We start from the raw sequence: 22,338 nt of genomic DNA on the forward strand, positions 1-22,338 counted from the left end.
CACCGACTCCAGACACCGTAGAAATAGTGCATTCCACAGTCTGAGTGCAACAGCTTGGAAAGATCGGTCCTTTCGAATTCTAAAACGAGTGTGGGGGACCACTAAAAGGTTTTGATTCGATGACCTGAGGTTATAAAAAGAGGTATGTGTACGAATCAAATCATCAATACAGGGAGGGGCCTCTCCCTGTAGTACTCTAAAGGTTAAAACTAGAATTTTAAAATGGAACCTAAATCTGATTGGTAGCCAGTGTAGTGACTTTAAAACAGGAGTCATATGAGCTCCCTTGTTTCAAGTTCACTTGTCCTCTCCTGGAAGAAGAGCACACATATGAATTGTGACACATTTATCCTTTAGTGTAGCAGTAGAGTTGGAAGAGACTGCAAAGAAGAAAAAATAATTTTTAGCAGAAGAACTTTTGCTGTCCTTTTCCTGACTCCATGCTTTTTAAGAATTCGTTGAAGTCATTCACTTTTTAACCACCACATTGTCAAGCACAGGAAATACCTCAGTCGCAATACTCCACACCTCACCACTGTGCTCATATGTCCTGCACCACCCTCACATACTTTTCTGCCACTCCTGACTTCCTAATACAATACTACAGTCCCTCTCCTGGTACCCGATCATGTGCTTTCTCTGTATCTACAAAGGCACAATGACATTGTGATATTCTCTTGATACCTCATATCTTCATGGTATGGCTCATCACTTCATCCATAGTTACTACAGCTCCTCTCATCACCATTGTTCCACTGCACAGTATGTCCACAGGACCAACCGTCTTTCCACTCTTGATCCTCTTCATTGTTGCCCTCACTTCTGCCTTACTAATCCCTGTCCACTTTCTGATTCACCAGCTTTCTCTTATCCATCCTACTCTCTGTTTCCTTCATTAATCAGCTATTAAAGTGTTCCTTCCATCTTTTCACTCATTAGTACATTTCCATCTCAGTCCTTAACCACCCTGACTGGCTGCACCATCCAGCACAATCTCTTTGTCTAACCAATCAATACAAGTCTTTTTCTCCTTACTTAGTGTCCAGCTCAAATACAACTCACTAATAGCCTCTTCCTTTTCCACCTCCCCCTTTGGTATGCTTAGCTTCCCAGTGCTCCTGTCTACTTTCATCATCTCCCTGACTATCCCACTTTTTCTTTGCTAATCTCTTCCAATGAATGCTTTACTGTACTTTTGCATCCCACCACCAAGTTCCTTGCCCTCTTTCCTCTGTCCAGATGATACACCAAAGACCTTCTTGGATGTTTCCCTCATCACTTCAGCTATACTTTCCATGTCATCTGTTGACACTTTCCTACCACCCAGAGCCTGTCTCAGCTCCTCCCTGAACTCTGTGCATCATTCTTCATCTTTAAGTATCTACAATTTAATCCTCGCCTCTGCCTTCACTTGCTCCCCATCCACTGCTGCCTTGCTACATGCACCATTTCCACCACCCTGAAGTCACCTATCTTTTTCAGACTGTGCTGTCTGCATAGGACCAACTCCACTTTTGTAAAAATTACTCTACTTGTATATGCTTCCCTTCTTCTGGAAATAGCATTACCTGTTACCTCAAGAAAATTATTACAGGTAATAGTTCCTCTCACATGGTAAACAAAAATCAGTCTCATGGAAAGCTACTCTGACGGCAGAGTATTGAAAGTCAGCCGAACTAAAATAATAGCTTTAATAAAAAAATAAAAATAAGCATGAGCCAAATAAACTGAAATATCATTTTAAATTGCTTTTCTGTGTTTTGCTCTAATATCTTGGCTTGACTAAAAGCCATAGGTAGCTAATTCCATATATACATTCACTGTATTGTTGTGTGCGTACACACACACACAACAATACAGTGAAAGTGTCTGCATAACATCTATATAAGTTAATGTGGAATAAATCCATTTGCTTGTGCTTCCATGTCTTGTCACTAAACACAGCCCTTACATCTTTCTAATGTAAAATTTAAAAAATAATAATAATATTCCCATTTACCTCTCTGTTTCATATTTTTCTGCCCCCTTTTTTAATAAAAAAAAAAAAAGTAACTATATGCAGTTATCAAGCTTGAAAATTACTTCTGTTTCTGTTTTTCCTAAAAATGATTTCCAATGAACATTAAAGAAAGACGTAAGGAATTGCTTTAGTGTTACAGTTTATTGGTCAAATATTATCACAAGGATCCTAACACCTTGAATCCTTTGGGTGAGCTTGAACATTTTTCTTTTTGAATTTTTGGTATGTTCAAGGATGGTTTGTTTAACTCAGGAGGATCTAACCATTTTGTGGGCTTCGCTGGAAATCCTGTTGGTGTAGCACAGGACCTCCAGCTTCATATGAGATGGCTACAAACAGAAGGAGGAGTAACCAGCTGTCTCTCTGACCAGTAAACTCAATGCACATTACAGTGAATCTACAGCCATGCAATAAATAGAAAACAACTCTTACACTTAAAGAAAACTTTGTTTTTTCTAAGAGGGGGCCCATATTCCTGTCTTTTGAGGACAAAAATTGTTGCGATATAATTTATGGAGTCAACAGTTTGTGTCAAAGCAAAAGTGCTTGTTTTTGTCAGTGACAGGTTCAGATGCAATCTTGAACCTTGCAGACACAATTAGTTTTTACAGCTTCTCTAGTAAGCAGACACATCAAATGGGAAGTTATGCACAGCTTTTCACATGCACAAAAAAAATGTAACATGTAAGTAATGTATAACAAATAAGAATATGTTGGTGGTTTATTCTGCTTCAAGTATCCTCAATAGAGAGCTGTCCCAAGTGGCTGATCTTTGTGTGTACTTTAAGTGATATATAACAGAGTTATTAAATGGCACAGAACAAGCATTTATACTTTGACACGGTTAATTACCCAGCAGGATTACATATATACCACATTGTGGATTACATTATAACACAATCAGCAGCTATTTTGCAGCTGCTGATTGTGGTATTCAAGCTCAAAATGACACCGATTCCACACACTCAACAGGCATAGTTTGAAAAAAAAAAAAATGCCAACACTCTAAATACTGAAATAAACCTAATATACACTGCTAAAAGAGGAATGGTGCAAGGACCATGTGACACACAGCTTTTAAATGAGATCTTGTCATTCCAGTGGAAACTTTGTAATCGACTGCTGCAGAACTGATGAAAATGTTTCAGTCCACAACTAATGTAAGTTTTAGACCTAAATCAAATTTTTCCTTTGCTTTTTGATTCATTCTATTATATTTTTTTGTGTGCACATGTTGTAGCTTATTAATGAAGTGAATTAAAGTTTTTTTCCACAAATAAACAACATAAATAACACAGGGCACTCACCCCAAACACAGGCAGTAATTAACAAAAAAGGGAAAGAAAGCCCATGAAAAGATAGCCATGCAAGCTGGAGTAAGAAGAGGGGGCAGAGGGTCCAATCAAGCCCTGCTTCCCAGGAGGTGTGCCTGAAAAGCATTCCTCCTCATTTTAGAAAATGTCAATTCATCTGGAGGGTGCAAACCTTAATGCCAAGGACAACCAGGCAAGCACGAAGTCCATTACATCTACACAGACCCACTCATAAATTGAGAGGAAGGGGAAAAAAAAGAGACGTCTATAAGAGAAGTCACTGTTTTTGATAGCAAACACGCCATTACCCAACTGTGCAGCTATAACTGCAGAGGTTCGTGAGAGTATGACTAAATACAATCTTGGGCAAAAGCTTTTTTATCCTTATCTTAAGTGGACTTCTTCAGTAATACATTTTAATTATCTACCATTGCATTCATGAGTGGGTTTAAAAGACTGTTGTTCACTTGGAAGCTAATTTAAAAAAAAAAAAATGAAAATGAAAAAAGGACAATATTATACATAAAAATGCAATATGACGGAAATGGTTACATTCCATTAGAGATGAGTATTTGAAAAATGTTTTACTGCTGTTCATTATGTCTTGTCTTGCAAAGCACTTTGTAACATTGTTTTTGAAAGGTGCTAAAAAAGTGTATAAATAATAAAAATAATAATTAAAGTAATAATCAACAAACACGAGACAGCTTGGTTAACTGAATTACATTTCAAATTTAATTAGTCAGCAGGAATCAGTATATCAAGTTTTCTGCAACATTAGTTAAAAAATAAAAATAAAAACATCCATTACGAAAGTATAATTATGTTGATAGCTATCTTGCTAGTTGGTGAAATTAAACATACTAACTCCATCAAAGGAGGCAGATGGTGAGGCAAATGCACCCACTATCTGTATTCTGTCCTCACCGCAGAAAAAAAAATACACAGACAAATAAGGTATTATATTGCCATGTTATGCACTCAAAAGTTTATACAGCATTAAATGTTTTGTGGTGTGTATGGTTAATTTGTTTTTTTGAAAACTAATAAAAAAAACAAATGTGATATTAGTGCTTAAACTATGTATTAACAAAGGTTTTTTTTTAAATATATATAAATGAGTTGGGAGCCAATTTAAAGTAGCGTGCAGGAGGGTGATTAGTGCAAAAATTACCAAATAGTTGCACACTTATTTTCAGTGATTGGTACATACCAGTGTGAGGAAAACTGCTGGTTTCAGGACACAACATCAGCTATCTGCTGTTCAGTGCAGCAGAATTAACAAGAACAAATTTTCTGCTACTTTCAGGCTGCAGAATAAAGGTCATTTTGGAAGGAACCATTGTGCCTATGTGGCCTCTCTAGCACTCAGCAGCACACTGAATGATATAACTCAAAAGACTTTATTACTCCTCTGCCAGCAGCCTAAATGTCACCTAATAGATTCCTAATTCAATGCACACAGATAATAAAGTGATATTTTAGTACTGTTACTATTATTAATAAAACTAAAATTATTTCTTGTACTATTTATTGTATTCCAACCCTCTTTATCCTCAAAATCTAAAATCCATCCATCCATTCTAGCAGCTTAACTTCAGTTGTATTAAAGAAGGCAGATGGATTTTGAGTTTTGACTTAAATAAGGGAAGAGAGCCAATATTACAGAAATCTGGAGGAAGTGAATTCCAAAGTTGAGAGGGCAGAACGGCTGAAAGCTCTGTGCCCCATAGTGGTGAGTTGGGCAGAGGGAACAATAAGGTAAGTGGCGGACAAAGACCTAAAGGGATGAAAAGGAATAGTAATGTGGACTAAATAACACAAGTAGGGAGGGGCCAGGTCACGGATACTTTTGAAAGTGAGAAGTGATATTTTGAAAGGCAGCCAGTGAAGCAGTTGAAGAACAGGGGTGATGCGCTCTCTGGAGGTGTGCAAATTATGATCTGGGCTGCAGAATTCTGGTGGAGTTTCAGTTCATGAAAGGACCTGTTAGGGAGACCAAAGAGAAGAGAATTACAATAATCAATCCGAGAAGTGACAAGGCTATGGAAAAGCATAGCAGCAGCAGGGGGCTGGGAGGCTGGGGACGATTGATATTATCTAAGTGGTAGTAGGCGGATCGGTGATGTGATTAATATGAGACTGAAATGTCGAAACTGTCGAGGATGACACCCAGACTCTTAACCTGAGGGGAATGAAGGATGGAGGAGTTGTCAATATTAATGGAAAACTTGTGGGATTTGGTTAGTGTGGAAGCTGTGCTCATGAGTAGTAGTTTTATTACTAATGAGTTTTAGAAAATCGGAGGAGAACCATGATTTAACCTCCATGAGACAGTCAGAAAGGGAGATGGGTGGAAGGGTGAAATTGGGTTTGGAATAAATATACAGGTGAGTGTCATCTGTGTGACAGTGAAAGTTAATATTGTATTTCCAAAATATGTGACCAAGTGGAAGCATGTAAATAATGAATAAAAGATGCCCCAATACTGAACCCTGGGGCACACCAGCAGAAACAGAAAATGAACCTGAAGAGTAAGATTTGAGTTTAATGAACTGAGAGCGATCTGCATGATATGAGGTGAACCAGGCAAGGGGGGTATGATTAATGCCAATGAATGCAAGTTTTTTCAGAAAGATAGTGTGAGAAATCATATCAAAGGCCGTTTTAAGCAGCTTATTATTATTATTTTTTATAATAAATGTAATGAAAGAGATTTGATGTTTTCCATGACAGAATCATGTCTGTCACCTGAAGAACTGAAGATCAAAGGCATTCGATTCTGATTTTCAGCCTTGTCCCTTGCACACAGTTATTTCTCCACATTCGCTGAATCTGTTGCTGATATTATGTACTGTTGATGTACTGTGCAATAGTACTGTGCAATGTACTGGTTTTTTTTTGTTTTTTTTGCCTGTCCCATTTGGTTCTTTAGCCGTCAGAATTGTTGTCTGAAGACCAACAACGATACCCAATGGATTTATTTTGCCAAATGGATCATCATGGCATTGCCGTATTGGTCCATTTGATCGAACTTTGTTTTTATTATTTATTTTATTTTATTTTCAGTTGTTACAGACGGGACAGACATGAGTGAGGGATAGGAAAGAGAGAAAGAAAGAGGAAGGAAAAGAAAAACAGAAGGGGAGAGGGACAGTGAGAAAGGGGGGAAAAAATCTCCTGGATCACCTGTTGAGAGAGAAAGAATAGAAAACAAGCAAAAAAACCCAAAGCAACATACTAAACACAACACCATCGCATTAATCTAGCTAAGTGTAAACAGCAGTAAATACTAAATATTCAATGTTGTTGTGCAGCACGCAGGACAGACAGCGCACAATGTGCTTTGAAGTAGCAGCCAAGAAAGGTGTGATTTAAGTCTACGAACAGTGAACACCCGTGTGCACACCTGTGTGGATCAGTGCGCTTGTATTCAAATGGTTTCCACATGTAATGGTCTGCAAGAGCCATAGCCCTGTCCCCCAGGGCATGAAGCAGGCATGGAGGAGATCCAGGCCCCAGACATCCAGAGGCCCCAGAGTGCGAGAGCCCAAGGAGGACCACCGGAGGGGCATCCGTGCCACCCTCATGGGAAGGGCTGAGGATCCCCAGACGGGGGGTCACCCAGTAGCCACCGAGCAGAAGCTAGAGGGGACTGCACCGGCGTGCCCGCCGGCTCTGCCGGCAGCCAGCTGTGCCAGAGTGAACCGAGCCGCAGGCCCAGAGGCCGGAGGCCTGAGGGCCCCTCGCGCCCCGGAAGAGGCCTGACCGAGCAACAGGCGCCAGGCCCCGCCAAGTAGCCACCGGGAGTGAGCTGGTACGTACCTGAGCGCCCAGCCCCGGACACCAAGAACCACCAATGTACCGACCCCTGAGGGCATCGGTCACCGGCAGGGAGTGTGGTGAGGGGAGATAGGCCTCCACACTTTGGAGGGCCTGGGAGTTCCCAGAGAGGTGGAGTCTAAGACCCGACCTGTGCAATGTACTGTTGATGTACTGTGCAATGGTCTTCATAATTTTACATTGAGGAACTTAATTCTGAAACTGTTCCACAATTTGGAGATGAAGTATTTTGGAAACCCATGAACCTCTGCCCATCTTTACCTCTGCGAAACTCTAACAAGTCCATCCCCAAGATGCTCTTTTTTATCTTCCGTTATGTTACTCTTCTGGTGCCAATTAATCTAATTAGTTAGCAAAATCTTACTCCATCTGTTTCTTTTAAGTATCAGCCTTTTACAGCCTTTTGTTTCCCCCCACCCCAACCTTTTTTTAGACATGTTGCTGCAATCAAATTCAAGATGAACTTGTATTTTTAATGAAATAGTAAAATGTCTCACTCGTTGCATGTTTTTCTTTACATTCTGATCAGCTTTCCAACTTTTCTGGCATTGGGGTTATAGTTTATGAATGAAAAACCGTTAATGTTAGCAGTAGTTGTAAATCTAAGGAGTAAAACACACATCAGTCAACTAAAGCAAGATGAAAGAACTTTGAAGTCCACGGAATTCTTTCAACAGCTTATTTGCAGCCAAGAAGGCAAATGTAACCTGATGGATGTAGAACTGCATCTATTATTTAAGAGAGCCAAAGATATGGAAACTAAAAACACTCTCCCAAAAATAAATAATAAAGATGAAAACCAAATACTTTTACATCACAAATTCAAGTATTTAAAGGTAAATTGCCAGAATTTTAAGCAGGGTATTGCCCTGAAGTATGTGTGCATGAATACCTCCCAAGTCTGAGCACTGCCTAAAATATTCACGACCTGCTTTGGATAAGAAAGAAATATTGTCCTCCTCTTGGTTTGTCTATAAGTAGCACTGTCACATGAATGCTGAACACCACCAACTCTGTCTTTTCTAGATCTCAGCTGTGGGTCATGCAGTTTACTTTTTCCAATTTTACTTGCTGTGTTTAGCTGGTATTACTTCATGGAAAAACTGGCAGATGAGTTGTGTCTTAACTTGTGATTAATAAAGGTATCTAACACCCAGGCAGGTACGAATTGTTGGCCTTAAGACAACAATTCTGATGGCTAAAGATCCAAACGGGACACACACAAAAAAAAAAAAAAGGTACGAAGATGTAAAATCACCTGAAATATAATCTGAAGAACAAATCATCAATAGGACAAAGTTTAAATATGGAAATAATTGTAAAATTATGTGATCATTTATTGCCAATTTATAGGCAAATTTTCGGTCGTCAATGCTCTTATATTGTACTCTGCATATATTTTATGATTTGTTAACATGAACACCTCCAGAATAGCTCTGGTGCTGTCAATCCACCAGTACAGCTCCCCTGGGAATCTGCTGTCAACACTGATAGACATAATCGTTTTCCCAGTCTCTCAAAACATGCAGTTACAAAGAGCCTGAACTTGATTGCATTTTTCCCACTGGGCTGTCAAAATGAAGCAAATTAAATTCCACGTTACAAATTTAAATAATAAAATTCAATATAAAAGTCCACTAAGAGTATTGGTGGTTGAGATCTTTCACCATTGTGCATTCTAATGAACTGTTGCACCAAACGGATTGTTGCTGTGATGCTCCATGTGCTTTGGGGGAGCCAAAAACTGGGTTGTGAACTGTCCTCTGAGATTTCACATCATCCCACAGAAATATCAGCACAGGTCCCTATTATCATATTACAGGTGATCTTAAACTTTTAAATGCATGTTCATTTATAATTTCAATAACATGACTTTCTCACAAGATATAAATGAAACGGGACCTGCCATAACAAGGCATACATTCATACTGTAGAAGAAGTAGCATAGTGAGGATTCTTCTTCAGAAACAACATCAGCATTTTTAAACACATAAACTTCTGAAAAATGTTAGGAGAATCAGATTATTACACTTTTTGAAGTTGCCCTTTATGACAGCCCCAGGCCTTGTGTCAGTCTTGGTTTTTGGGCCTGCCTGTTACCTCCTTATTTTTTAGGTCTTAATTAACAGCTCTTCCATTCTAATAGAGGAAATTATTTCAGCTGCTTGGGAGCCCATACAAGCCCGTGGCCTTCCAAGATGTCTCTCTCACACGCTCCCTCTCTCTGACTGATCCCTTTCAAGCACCCAGATGTGTTTTGCTTTGTTTTGTTTTGTTTTTGGTTTGCTTTCATTTGCTTTGGTTTGATTGAAAAGACAATGCAGTGTCTCAAAAATGAGTTAATAAAACAAGATTGGACTATTGTATATAAACACAAGGATGTAAATAAAGCCTATGAGGCATTCTTAAGCATATTCATGGCTTTATTAGAGGAAAACAGCCTACTTATTGAAGTCAACAGGAAAGATAAGTATGCAGGAAGACCATGGATGACAAAGGGACTGCAAAATGCCTGTAAAAAAAAAGAACACCTTATATAGAGAATTCATTAAAAAGAGAACTACAGAATCTGAAAAGAAATATAAAAAGTATAAAAATAAATTAACTAACATAATGAGAACTTGTAAAAAAGAATACTTCATCAAAAAGTTAGAAGATAATAAAGATAGCATGAAAGGGATATGGAAGGTATTAAATAGTATAATAAAAAATGGACCAAGGACTAATGACTACCCTGGGTATTTTACGGAAGGGACAAATACTATTAGTAAAATGAACGAAATAGTAAATGGATTCAATGAATTTTTTGTAAATATAGGGCCAAAACTGGCTGCGGAAATAAAGGTTGATATAATAGAAAGGGAGACTGGAGGAAACATTGAAAGGAATGCAAGTTCAATGTTTTTAAGAGCAGTGGAAGAGAAGGAGATATATGATATTGTCAGTGGACTTAAGAACAAAACGAGTACTGCCTGTCATGATATTGATATGGTAACGGTAAAGAGAGTAATTGATGGTATTGTAAAACCACTACAATATATTTTTAATTTGTCTTTCCAGAAAGGGGTTTTTCCACAAAAAATGAAAGTTGCAAAAATTATTCCTATTTATAAATCAGGTGAAAAGCATTGTTTTACAAATTATAGACCAGTGTCGGTACTCTCCCAGTTTTCTAAGATACTGGAAAAACTATTTCTAAAAAGATTTGATAGCTTTGTGGATAAACATGATTTGTTGGCAAATTGCCAGTATGGGTTTAGAAATAATAGATCAACAGTTTTGGCATTGATGGATTTAATGGAAGAAATAACAGAATGTATGGATAACAAGAAGTATGCACTTGGAGTCTTTCTAGATCTAAAAAAAAGCATTTGATACTGTTGACCAAGAAATTCTAAAAATCAAACTGGAAAAATATGGGTTCAGGGGTGTGGTACTGGATTGGATAAACAGCTATGTGATGAATCGACAGCAATATGTACAAATAAATGAGTTTAAATCTAAATTGATGGATATTGAACGTGGAGTACCTCAAGGATCAGTATTGGGTCCGAAAATGTTTATTATGTACATAAATGATATTTGTAAAGTATCGAAGATACTAAAGTTTGTAATTTTTGCAGATGATACCAATATACTTTGTTCAGGTGCGGAATTTCAACAGGTTTTGGAGGTGATCACACAGGAGTTAAAGATATTAAAGAAGTGGTTTGATAGAAACAAATTGTCCTTAAATTTAAATAAAACAAAATTTATGTTATTCGGAAACTATAAGAAAAACATTAACATTGAAATATGTGTCGATAATATATATCTAGAAAGGGTTAATGCCATAAAATTTCTTGGTGTGATCATTGATCAAAAGGCCTGTTGGAAATCACACATCACTTACTGTATGTGAGGGGAAAGTTAGCACGGGGCATTGCTGTCTTGGGGAAAGTAAAACAATTTCTAGGACATTGTAATTACATTGTCTTTGCTATACATTCATTATTGTGTAGAGGTTTGGGGAAATACATATAAAAGTAATATTCAGACTATAATCATAATGCAGAAATGGGCCATTAGACTAATAAATCAGGAGGGGTATAGGGCTCACACAAATGCACTCTTTATTAGGACGCAAGCTATAAAATTCCAGGATCTGGTGAAGTTTAAAACAGTGCAAATAATATATAAGGTAAGGAAAGGGATGCTCCCAATCGAAATAAGTAAATGGTTCTTAGAAAGAGAAGGGAGGTATAATTTTTGAGGGAAGTGGAATTTAAAATTACAAAGAGTAAGAACAACATTGAAAAGGATGTCTATTTCAATAGCGGGAGTTAAATTCTGGAACGAGTTAAAAGAAGAAATAAAGGTCAGTAGTGATATAAACCAGTTTAAAATAAAACTCAAAAAAGAAATTTTAAATAAGTATAAGAATGAAGAAAATGCAATTAACCCAAGACAGCAGTCAAACTCATGTTTATTTTCTTCTGCAAATTAGCAAATCTAAATATAGTTTTAGTTGAACATGTGAAAATACTTTTTTGAGATGTTATGTTCTAAGTTGAAGGCATTGTATACGTTTTTGTTGTTCAAATTTAGATGATGAGGATGTAAACCTGAGGGGGTAGGGCAAAATAAGTATATACTTCTGCCTACTCCTTTTCAAACAACTGTATGGAATGATTTTATGAAACGTTGGTGGGTGAATGTATATGTTTGAAATAAAAAAGAAATAAAAAATAATAAAAAATAAAAAAATAAAAAAGAACTGAACTGAACTGAACTGAATTGTGTTGTAGTTATCCCTAGTTTAAGCCACACATGCCCTTAGGCTAACTCCTATTCTCTTTCACAGTTTTTATGATTATGATTAATACATTTTGATTTGGTGAATATTGTTGCTTTGTGGAACTCCCTTCTTTATTATAGTTTAAATGAGCCAGGCATAACTTCTCACATGTGGCACAGAGCAAGAAATGGCACATATCAGCAGAGCTGTCATAACTGAAAATAGTGCATTTAATTTAGGCTCAGATGCTGCCTGGGTAGAGCATGCAGGAGGCAGAACACATCAAGGCCACCTGCTATTTGTGAATACACCCGACTATTAACTGTACTTTTCACACATCAGTATAATTATACATCATACTGACTTTGTACCGGGGAGCTGAAAGGTTAGACTGTTTAATCAATGTCCTTCTAAAAGCAAGTCTCACTATTCATCTTGAACAGCTCTAGGCACCAATTTTGATTCATTATCTAAATTACCTTTAATTTAAATAGTTACATGGATATAAAAACTGATGTATAAAAGCAGAAGTCAAATATGATAAAAGTTGTTCAAAGGGTTTCTTACCTTTGCCCCAAATTAAGGTTGTAAGATGCTTTGACCACACCAGAGAGGCTGGACTGTAGAACCAACACTGACAGACTTACAGGTGTAGTGCACCTCATCAACAGCATACTTCTCCTTCAAGTGCTCTTTAGGAAAGATCGTGTCAAAAAATGAAAAACATAAAACCGACAAAAACAAGTGCACTTAGCAAACTATACACATAAAGTCAGAGAGATTTTAAGAGGCTCTCTTAAAACAAAACTGATGGGTTATGTTATAACTTTGAAGTCCAGTTTTGAGGACAGAATTCGGAGGAAAAAAATAATGCAGAAAAATAGTGCAGAACATAAAGTGCTTACCAAATTACTTTTGAGTGACAGTTATTATTATTTTTTTTATAATAAAATGACAAAAGATTCTTTTACGTTTATAGATAAGGGAAAAGCAAATGGTCAGATGGTCAGTATCACATTATAATGTTAAACACGTTAACAATCGATGTGGAGCAACATTTATTTAATCAATAACGTGTCACATTCACAATTTTTAAAGTGGAGCGATCAAATTTGCAATTTCACATAATTTTGTAGTTATTTAAGTAAATAAATACAAATGTACTATGTGAACTTGCAATTCTGCAGCAGTGATGTAGTCAAACAGCCCTGAGGAAATTTAAATAATGATACCAAATATTACCTATTAAATTTGGCAATAATAATATTGAAGGTTCAGCTCACTGCTATGGACTAGCTGGTGATGGTGTTGGCCTTGTACACAGCTCTTTGAGGATCAGTGTGACTCACTTTCCAATCCAAGCAGCATAGCTCTCGGGCAGTTTAGGAACAAAAAGAATGGAGTCCACATCAATGGCTCCTAAGCAGTGAGCCTCAGTCACTCCAAAAGCCCGGTGGATGAAAGACTCCTGTACAATTCAAGAATCAGTTACAGGATTAATGAGCTATCTTTGTTCAAAAGAAATATAAGAGCTTCCCATTGTCAGGCCACTTGTGACATCAAAAATAACCTTCAATATGGCAACTGATTTCTGTTCAAATTCACGTGGTGGAAAACCTAAGATCATACAGATAAGTGATTCCTATACAATGTGCAGGTTGGTCTGCATACTTGTGACAGAGTATGGTTGATTATGAGAACTGGAGAAACTTGCAACTTGACTTTCACCGAGTGAGGTGTTTATCCACTCAAATCAAATGCTCTCTGGGTGATCAGACACAACCAAGAGCAAACTCACTGCTGGCTTAAGGCCCGAGAAAGAATGAATAAAACCAAAATTACAAAGTACCTACCTGTCTAAAGAGGACATCTGCAGTACCTCTGTGCCTTTTCTCCTCCCTGCAGCACCACTACTGACTTTGGCATCACACCATCTTTGGCTTTCAGCCCTTGGCACAGTCGCCATCAGTTCTCGGTAAAAAGGGCAGAGAACACCCTCAGGGTGTCATTGCCCAGCCAGTAGACAGATCTGAAAGGACAGAAAGACAAAATATCTCAACGTGGCACAGGGTGGAGTAGAGAAAAGGATTCATAATTGAAGTCCAAATTATAACTGTCCTGTATCAAAGAGCACAAGCCTGCAAACACAATCACCACACTGACCATGCTGCTTGCATCATTTACTTATTCTCTGATATCCTGATATTTGTATCACACTAAGATTAAACTACTTTTAGCTGCTCCCTTAAATGCGAGCGGTCACCACAGCATGCAGTTCTGCATATTTGGCTTTGCCAGACTTTTATGCAAGATGGTCCTCCTAATGCAACACCCGAGATATGATTCCGTGTTGTCTTCTGATTTTCTCACAATAGAATTTGGTTTCCCAAAGAAACCAAACCTTTCCATAATTCCATTATTAACCCTTTTATGCATGAATTATGACAACCTCAATCAGGATTTTTTCTTAAGTATTTTTATTCATCTTTAGGCATAAAAAGATCAAAGTAAAAATACTTAAGAAAAAAAATCTGATCAAGGTTGGTAAAATTCATGCACGAAAGGGTTAAATAACAATAACTACAATAAAACACATCCTACATCTATAGTAACATACACTGCCACCAGTGGGTTGCAGGGTATGGAGTGACACATCAGTGTCCAATGTAATGGATTATGTGCAAGTATACCATCAACACTGACACAAATACAAGAAAACAGCCTTTGAATAGCTGTCCACTGTTGTGACCACTATGCATGAAAGCGTTAATGTTAAACCTAAAATGCAGCAATCAGCCAGCTCATTAAAAACCCTGCATTATAGTATTTATGTCCACCTTGTGTCAGCAAAAGAAGTCTGAGCCATCAAGACATGTACATGCAACCTCTGAAGGTGTTTTGTGGTGGCTGCACCAAGACATTAATCCTTTGGGATCCTTTGGGTCCATAGATTGTGAGGTTAAGCTTTTAATGCAATGGCTGATTGGTGCAGATGCTATCTGATACTATCGATTCCACAGTCATTGTCAGAAATTTAATTTGGTGTAATATATCTGCTCAGTAGGGACAGATGACTTGTTATGCTTTTAGTTCTACCTGGAATTAATCCTTTGCATTTGTTCAGTAGAGGGCATTGAACCTTAGCTTGGGATACCTTTGGGAACAGTTAAGACATAAGCTACAAACAGATAGGCAACTTTGGTGCTGACATATCTGTAACAAGGGTTAATCCATAATCTCACAGAATTTAATGGCTGATAGATTTCAGGAGCATTCACAGTTGACTGAGTTTACTGGCTTAACTGTGTACCTATCTACCTACCTATCTCCCAAACCCATAGGACAGTAAGCATTACAAGCTAAATCAAATGAATCCCATTTTCATTGTACACTTGTGTAGAGCTTTTGAAGGGACACTTGACCTAAAAGGAACATGGTAACACCACTTAGGTTTGCAAAGCTACATCTGACTTTGGAACAATGTGGAGATGTCCGGTCATAATGCACAGAACAACATTTGATGAAAAGGAACAGACCATATTAGCACAAACACCTCATGTCAAAGGTTTTGAGTGGTTGCACAGTGGCAGAAGATGATGATTCTGTTTTGTTTTGCAGCTGCAGAACCTGGACACCTTGTAGTTATTGAGTAAACCATGACATTCTCTTTATACCAAAGTATTCTAATCAAATGTGAGGCTGTCTGTGTAATAGATAAAGTCTGGCCCAAACTTAGTCATGCAATAGGACAACGATTCCATTCACAGCATCTCAAATCTAACTGAATGGCTGAAAAAAGAAAAGAATCTGCGTGTTGCAGTTGCTCATTCAAAGCCCAAACCGCAGTGTGATTGAAATGCTGAAGTGCAACTGAATCACGAAGTGTAATTAATTTTTCACACAATGCTTCTGCATTTTGGCATAGCTTTTTTTAATACATAATGAGATGGTGTAATATGTAATGTTCTATAGGTGTGAAAAGTCATACATATATGCTGTAGTAGAGGGAACTTACTGATAAGCAACTGGTCAAAGTGGCTTATGTGGAAGTAATTTAGTGCACATTCCAGTTATAAAATACAGTTAAGTATTATTATTTTATTTATTTATTTATTTTATTAACAGGTTGTGAAATTGAAGTAATTTCACAAATGGAAGACTTGCATCAGTTGCATGTAGTTACTGTAGCATTTTTAAAGCAAAAGATGAAGTTACTCTGGGGAGTTTACATCTATATATAATTTCCATTTGGATGCACTAAAGAATAGCAGCATGTTTTTAATGGCTGTTATCTGTGTAAAATTTGTGTGACCAAGTTGTCTGATATCGAAAACAACTGCACACTTGGAGAATCAGCAGGATGGCTTCACGACTTCTCGAAAGAGGTGCAATTCAGTGCTTGCCAAACTATTTTGAATAAAATAAAGCACTTCAGTTCAAAAACAAATGAACTGCAGCTTTTTTTAGTGTCATTTCTTTTTAAAGTTTTATCTAGAAAAACTAGCCCCCCCAACCTTTATTTGGATAAGTGGATGGATAGACGGACGGATGGAAAACCTAGATAATTTTCCTCTGTGTTTACCAGCTCCTCATTTTGAATCTCTCCCTGACCAGAAAAAAATGAAAGAATTCATTACACATGACCTTTATTCCAAAAGGCTAAGTCATTATTAAAAGCAACATCTGAAAACACTCCACCCATAACAATGCTGTGCGTATTGGGGAAATTAAACAAATTTAGCAAAGCAGAGATCAGAGAACACACAAATCTCCTTAAGGATATATTCCTGCTTCTTTTAAAAATGTAAATCAGCAGTCAATCCTGTAGCAAAACACGGTTGAACACATCAAACACTTTTATGGCTCTTGACACGATCGCAAAGCTGTGCATAATGATGAGCTCACACTTCATGGCGCGCCAGTGCCTTCCCAGTAGGTTCTGTTGGTAAAACACAGCACTTATTGCATATTTTCATGCATACTTGTCAAGGTTTCACATGCTTCAGAACTTACAGTAAAAAAAAACAAATGTAATGTTTTAAAATACAATCACTGACTACTTGGCTAAATAAAAGACAGTTTATAGTGATTTTGCATTTATTGCTAAATAATAAATTTACTGTTTCATATCTGATTCATTATAAGCTATCAAAGAGAACAACTTTAGGTGGAGCGATCTTTTTAAAACATTAAGATGAGCTTTGCCTTTCTACCCTCTGGAAACAGGCTGCAGGACAAAAATCCAGTTATTATCTTGACTTGGCATTATGGAGAGCTAACATTGCTGCAAGCCTACGAGTTATTAAAAATTAAAGCTCGTCATGCCTAATTGCTCATCAGAAAATCAGAAATCAGCTGTGTATACCAAATAAAAACACAAAATTCCTTATTTGCGCATGCCTCACCAGTGAATGATGGTCTATGAGGACTATGAGGATGGCCTATTATGTTAATTAGGACCCAACTCCAAAATTATGCTCCTTCTCCAAAGCACTAGTAATGGATTTATTAACCTTAATAAAGCTGTAAACCCTTTATAAATGGTATGTTATTAAAAAAAAAACAGTGTCCCGTTTTCAAAACTTTTATTAAAGTATTTGTTAAAGAAGCTAAATTACATTTCGTTTTCCTCATGTTGTTGTTGTTGTTGTTATTTGTGTTTTGCTTCAGTCATTCAGCATTAATTTGTAGCACAATGCCATTCATAACATTACCATGAGATGGTGCCAGAGTCAGAATAATTCACCTGGGCACCTCAAAACACATGAACTTCTTTAAATGTTACCACACCCTGGATACATATAACATTGTAAAGTCAAATGCAGCATGTGTAATTAAGCTCATTTACGGTCAAAGGAGCTTGCAAAGAAAAGCGTCTGGACTTCTTTAAGTTACTTGAAGACGTTTCACCTCTCATCCGAGAAGCTTCTTCAGTTCTAAGGTCAAATGGTGGAGAGTCCCAGATATAAACTTAGTGGGAGTATCCCCCCACAGAGGGACAAAAGGACCCCCTGATGATCCTCTAATCGCCTGAGCCAAGGTGTGAAACTGGGTGTGGGTCCCAATCAGCCAGAGTTTCGGGTGAGTTCATTGTGAAACCTGGCCCCACCTTATCATGCGAATTCCTGAGATCAGATGGCCCACAAATAAATAAAATATTTGTGTGTTAAATTGTGTGACTATATGTCTCACTGTTTAAAAAAAAAAAAAGTAGGCCAAGAGGCACTTGGAAACACAATTTTGAGTACTAAAACAGGTGTTTATATATCTGTCTGTGGAGAGATTTTATCAGTAGCGTTCCAAACAAGCAAGATACAGTCACAAAGCTTTACACAAAGAGGGGTGTAGCTGACTTCAGAATGAAGGCTGAGTACAGATATGACTATGGTCTGAGATTTCATTAGTATTGCAGTTGGTGTTACTTATCCACGGGTGTACCTTGCCTTTCGCCCGGTGACAGCTTGGATAGATTCCAGCCCATCTGGGACCCTGAACTTGATAAGCAGTCAAGAATATGGATGGAATAATTTGTGCCCTCAACTGTAGAAGATTCGAGAGCTTATCTAATATTAGTTATGATGACATAAATAGAACATTATCGAATAACTGAATGCACTAATGTTGTAGTAAAATGTCACGGTTCATGCCGTATCCTCATTTACTGCACAGGAAACTCATATCAAACTGACAGTAAAGACCAACACTGACACAGACTTACTTATCATTCCACATCAACTATTTCTCCCTGAAGTAAAGGAAAGCACATAATTATGAGCAAAAGCCACTACGATCATACTCTTGTTTTTAAGAGTGAGGCAGTTATGAAATAGTTTTGGGGAAAAAAAGTTAAGCCTTCTTTTGTACGACTTCACCAACCAGTCAAGTTATAGTTTAAATCTGTTTCTATTCCATAACATGATAAATGCCAAGAAAGCTCAAAGGTAAAGCTCAAACTTTACCTTTGACTTTTAGATATAAAATATTGTCATTGTATAATTTTATCTTATTAGATATTTTTGTGAAATTTCTCAGTAGTAATATACGTATTCTTGAATTACAGCTAAAAGTATTCATCAAATGTGTGTTTATTTACATCATCCAAGGGAACATTTGTGTCACAGTTAGGACAACCCAAAAAACTAATGCTGGAGTGTAGGCGTAATAAGGTGTAGTCAAACAGATGGCAACACAGTAGCTCAGTGGTTGGTACTGTTGCCTCACAGTAAGAGAGATCATGGTTTAAACCTGGGCAGGGCAGTGTGTATGTAACATACACACATTTATAGCCTTCTTGTTGTCTTACTGGCCACTTCAACCTCTTTAGACTACAAGTCACATTTTATCTATTCATTAACCAGAATTAATACAGAGCTTTACTCTGCACATTTCAAAAACTCCACCCAAGCATTAGGGAAATATGCAAACTTCACACAGTATATAACAATATATAACATGAAAGCTGCTTCTCTTTCAGACTGTGGTCGCTGAGAGTAACTGAGACACAGCTACAAATGGTTTTGCAGCACATTTTCCCTTGACTTCTGTCTCTGAATATTCATAATAATAATGCATACTTTATTGATCCCCGTGGAGAAATTACTTGTTTTTCTCTGCATTTGAGTGAAGCAGTGTGCAGACACTGAGCAGGCGCCCGGGGAGCAGTGTGTAGGGACAGTACCTTGCTCAGGGGTACCTCAGAGTAGCCATTCAGTGGATTCTAACCCCCGACCTTCCGATCATGGGGCGACCACTCTACCTACTGAGCTATCCCTGTCCAGCTATTCCAGTTCTTGATGAGAAAAGGACATTCACATTGTCACCATATTCCCTCTGACACTACAATGAGGGTGAAAAGTTCACACATTATTATCAAAATAATTTATGTTGTGATGCTGTGACCCACATTATCAGTTCCATTAACTTTGTGACAAATTGTCTTCACTGATCAGCAACTAAAAAAGTGCAATTTAATTTTGAAAAATCAAGGTTTGACAAGTCATGAGTCAATGTTTTGACAACATTGGATCAAGCCTGAAATTAAATGTTAGCTGTATGTATTTTTTTTATCTGACATTAGTAATGTAACCGAAAGGGAAAATATGCACACTGTGACACATTGCTTATTCATGCCACACAACACGCTCAGGATTGAATTGCTTGTAAAAAATTGTGTAAACGTTCCACAGAAATGCATCAATTCTACCGAACATTTAAACCAATGATCTTAGATTAAACAAATGCTTAAATCGTCCTGCAGGACATTTGCCTTGCATTTAAGTGTTTTTGATGTAATTGGTGTATGTGGTGCATATTTTGTCAGATAAGTATAACTTTGGTTGTTTTACAGTCGAAACAACAAAGGGGAAGTGGATGAATGTTTTCTGGAAATGAAGTATATTAAAGTAATAGGTATATGTTTAGCAGCTTTTTATCCACTAGCAAAACTACAGATGGAAGCTGCTTTAGGGACACTTTACAACAAAAGGTCTCATTTGAATAAGTCTTTAACATTTTCAGTGGAAATGTATTTTAATTTTTAGAAATGTTGACTTGTATACTATTTGTCAAACACTGCACTGCAGCATTTAATAGCATTAATCATAAAGTACAGTGGTGTCGTCAGCCACATGCAAACTTTAGGTTACTTGCATAATCCCGGTTCTCAGATTAGCATGAGTGAGACATCTCACTATGGGATGAGCCTCCTTGCATATTCCTCATTCCTCTTGTTCTGCCAATCCAGATTGGCTAGTGATTGCAACAATCATGTCAGGCAAAACCACCCATGCTTAAATATCTTGTGCTATTACGTAGCCGTTATTCAAGATAAGCACCTCTTCTCACTTCGCCTCAACAAGAAGGGCTGTCTGGTAAGACATCTCACTCAGGCTACTTTGAGAACCATGGTTACACAAGTAACCTAAAGTTCTCATTCCTAGCATTTGTTTTGATGTCTCACTATGGGAAATGGAAATTCCCGTATTGCCAGACAAGCTTATCTCATGCAGTCACAACAATAGCCAGTATCCAAGTGAGGACCCAGTGCCCAGCACTTCTTGGGCTACACTTGGAGTGGAGATGTCCTAGCCCATTAAGGCGAGAGGTGAAGACCAGCTCACTGCAATACAGATGTCCTGGCTTGACATCCCTCTAAAAAGGGCCCAGATCACTGCTGAAGTGAGCCCGCAGGCCCTCTGGTGTCTACTGCCCCAAACTCCAAACGCAAGAGCAATTGCCTCCACAAACCAGTGTGAGAGCTGCTGCTTAGTGATAGGCCTGCCCACGAAATAAAAAGCTGGTCACTTTTCCAAAAATCCTTCGTCCTGTCCAAATAAGCATGCAAAATACAAAGAGGACATAGCATATGCAGCCTTTGCTTGGTTAAAGCTAGTAGCAATCCTGTCTTTAAAGACAGATGCCTCAAATCAGCCTCTTACAGAGGTTCAAATGGAGAGCCACAAAGCCCCTACAGCACCACTGCTAAGGCCCAGAGGGGTGCCAGAGGGCTGGCAGGGTTCATGCCCTCAAAGGGAAGAAGCCCCCTGTATAGAGCTTCTGCTGCTGAACGGGCGGCCCTTCCAAGAGACAGTTACCTTCCCTAACTCTAGGAAGATTACAGGATAGCATGCATAGCCATTCTAGGAGCGGGAGAAGTTGGTATGCTCTCTTCCTCACCCTGGAGAGTGTTTCCATTGGTGTTGCTTCCGCAGGTAGCTCCAGTAGTGAGCCCCAGCTAGTGCCAGCCCGCAGTTTGACCCCCTCCTTGTCAGCACCATCCGCCGGGGTCTCTTCCTGGCATTCACAATTTTATGAAATTAACAATTTAGGGATTCACTAAACATAAATAAAGCTTAAAAATGATCATTAGAGATCATTTAGTGTAGTTTGTCATTTAATTGACTGGGGTGCAATAATCCTCTTAAACACTGTATCCAAATACTACAGTGATGTATACCCCTTTTAATTGATCAGATTTCATCATGTTCAGTGTCACTGTTGTATTATGCTTGTGAGAAATCATGCAATTAAAACAACATTTATTGTAGTAATTCAAGTAGATATATATATATATATATATGTATATATATATTAGGGGTGCAACGATATTCGTATCGATATTGAACCGTTCGATACAGTGCTTTCGGTTCGGTAAGCATATGTATCGAACAATACAACATTTGTAATTTATTTTATCAACTTTCCTTCTGACGATGCTGTCTGTGTTGAGCGCTCAGTGAATCTGCGTTCGACTACTCCGCCTAGGCTCGACAGTGCAGCCTAGGCGGAGTAGTCGAACACAGATTCACTGAGCGCTCAACACAGACAGCATTGTCAGAAGGAAGAGCACAGGGCAAGCTAGCGAGACAGAAGTTAAGCTCTCCTTT

At 38.0% G+C, this 22,338-nt stretch overlaps 2 long non-coding RNA genes across 4 annotated transcripts; one reads left to right on the forward strand and one right to left on the reverse strand.

The window, feature by feature from the left end:
* Positions 1 to 285: 285 nt before the first annotated feature.
* On the reverse strand, positions 286 to 17,901 carry LOC120721494. 3 transcript variants are annotated; one of them, XR_005693174.1, is made up of 3 exons: positions 13,807 to 17,901; positions 12,521 to 13,421; positions 286 to 5,319 (listed from the first exon to the last, which is right to left on the reverse strand). It is a non-coding gene; the product is annotated as an uncharacterized LOC120721494 (long non-coding RNA). The 3 variants fall into 3 exon arrangements; XR_005693175.1 differs by lacking the exon at positions 286 to 5,319 and having other exon boundaries at positions 11,750 to 12,645; positions 13,303 to 13,421; XR_005693173.1 differs by lacking the exon at positions 286 to 5,319 and having other exon boundaries at positions 11,750 to 13,421.
* Positions 8,225 to 22,304, forward strand: LOC120721496. Its single transcript, XR_005693176.1, has 4 exons — positions 8,225 to 8,337; positions 8,415 to 8,656; positions 10,713 to 10,717; positions 22,293 to 22,304. It is a non-coding gene; the product is annotated as an uncharacterized LOC120721496 (long non-coding RNA).
* The last annotated feature ends 34 nt before the right edge of the window (positions 22,305 to 22,338 follow it).

This window comes from Simochromis diagramma, unplaced genomic scaffold (genome assembly GCF_900408965.1).
Source record: "Simochromis diagramma unplaced genomic scaffold, fSimDia1.1 OVJJ01000603.1, whole genome shotgun sequence".
Lineage (NCBI taxonomy): Eukaryota > Metazoa > Chordata > Actinopteri > Cichliformes > Cichlidae > Simochromis > Simochromis diagramma.